Genomic DNA, 2,158 nt, shown 5'->3' with positions numbered 1-2,158 from the left:
TAGTACTGCAGAGCTGCCAAAAGGCATTTCCCTTGTGCTTTGGTTTAGCCACATCCTACCTCCGAAAGTGACAGCTCTACAAAAAATGTCAAGGATGCAGGATGTGAGGGATCTGGCCCATCCCTTGGAAAGTTCTGCAACATTCCCCACAATGTGAAGAGGGGAGAATTCGTGTGTTGTGATCATTCTGGAAGCACTTTCCAGGATTAACGTAGGAAGATCGAGTAGGGTTTCTCACTGACCACCACCTTTGTGATCAATGGGAAAGTTCACCATAATATTCTAATCAAATAACAGGACTTCGAGAAACAGAAATGCTGGCCAAAGCTCCTACTTGGGGCTTCTTTTATTAACTGTTCTAGCTTCAGTAGTGGTGCATTTTGCCTCAAACTTCGAAACTAACAAGTGGGCAGCAGGGAGGACCACAGACTCAGGTTTTGAATTTCCTGGTTGTTTTTTGTTGTTGTTTTTAATTCCCTTTTGCGTCAGCCCAGGGGCTGCTTGGCACCACATGGCTGGGAACAGGCTGGGTGCCAGAGCATCCTGGCTGTTCCAGCAGCAGATTAGGATGTCTGAGAGGCTGCTTCATTCACAGTTTGCCTGCCCTTTGCCAACGTGAACTCCTGTGGGAACCTCCCCACCAGCCATGTAGTAGGGGGGCCGTGCCCAGGACCCCCTTGCCACTCACACTCCTGGCTCAGACTCAGTGCGGTTGAGTCAGCAGCCAAAGGGAAAGATCAGCCTGGGGGGAATGAGTGGGGGGCCCTGGAAACCCCCATCCTCTCTGCAAGCATGCCAGGTCCATCTGTGGCAGCCAAGGCAAGGGTCCCACATTATCCATGCAAGTACCTAGGCATCAGCTGGAGGCCAGAGGCAGGATTATTGCCCAGAAAGGCTCCTTTAGGCTTGTGTGTTTTGCTAATGTATTTGTGACCAGCCTTCATGGGGGGATGTTAGGGACTGAACTGTCTTTCCCAAATTCTCAAGTCGAAGCCTCAAGCCCCGATGTAACTGTATTTGGAAGCCTAGGCACAGGTAAATAAAGATCTTACCTGAGGTCATCTTACCATCTTAAGATTTTTATGATCTTACCTGAGATCATAAGACTGAGGCCCAGTGTAAGAAGAACAGGTGTCTCTTCCCCAGAGGGGCCTGAGGTGACCTCCGGAGATGGTTTGCTACTCCCTGGACCCAGAAAACCCTACAAAATCATGCAAGTCAAGAGGTTCAAATCTTTGTGTTCACTTTAAGAACACACGTGAAATGGCCCAGGCCATCAGGGGTATGCATATCCGAAAAGCCACCAAGTATCTGAAAGATGTCACTTTGCAGAAATAGTGTGTGCCATTCCGTCGCTACCATGGTAGAGTTGGTAGGTGTGCACAGGCCAAACAGTGGGGCTGGACACAGGGTCGGCGGCCCAAGAAGAGTGCTGAATTTTTACTGCACATGATTAAAAATGATTAAAAAATGCTGAACTTAAGGGTTTAGATGTAGATTCTCTGGTCACTGAGCACATCCAGGTGAACAAAGCCCCCAAGATGCGACATAGAACCCACAGGGCTCATGGCCGGATTAACCCATACATGAGCTCTCCCTGCCACATCGAGATGATTCTTACTGAAAAAGAGCAGATTGTTCCTGAACCAGAAGAGGAGGTTGCACAGAAGAAAAAGATATCCCAGAAGAAACTGAAGAAACAAAAACTTACGGCCCGGGAGTAAATTCTGCATAGAACAAATGCAAATAAAAATAAAAAATAATAAAAATAATAAAAACAAAAACAAAAAAAAGAACAGGTGTCACTTATAGGAAGAGACTCCAGAGATCTGTCTGCACTTGCACAGAGTAAAGGTCATATGAGGGCACAGAGACAGCCAGAGTCGGCCGTCTACGAGCCAGCAAAGGAGGCCTCAGCAGAAACAACCCTGACAGCGCCTTGATCTTGGACTTCCAGGCTGGACCGCAAGAAGAGAAGTATCTTGTACAAGCCTCCCCATCTGCGGTAATTTGGTCCGGCGGCCCAAACAGACTAATATGATAGATATGATAGAGCAAAAGCTGAGCAAGTCCTGGGCAAACCCAGACACCGTCATCACCCTACCTAGGGGTCTGCACACCCTCCCTTACCCTTCCTGGAAAGCTGCAAGGGTATTTA

The 2,158-nt window shown here is 48.1% G+C and overlaps 1 pseudogene; it reads left to right on the top strand.

Moving 5' to 3' along the window:
• Positions 1–1,170: 1,170 nt before the first annotated feature.
• Positions 1,171–1,724, top strand: LOC129502185 (60S ribosomal protein L17-like; annotated as a pseudogene).
• Positions 1,725–2,158: the final 434 nt, after the last annotated feature.

This window comes from Nyctereutes procyonoides, unplaced genomic scaffold (genome assembly GCF_905146905.1).
Source record: "Nyctereutes procyonoides isolate TBG_1078 unplaced genomic scaffold, NYPRO_anot_genome, whole genome shotgun sequence".
Lineage (NCBI taxonomy): Eukaryota > Metazoa > Chordata > Mammalia > Carnivora > Canidae > Nyctereutes > Nyctereutes procyonoides.
This window is presented reverse-complemented; position numbering and strand designations above follow the sequence as displayed.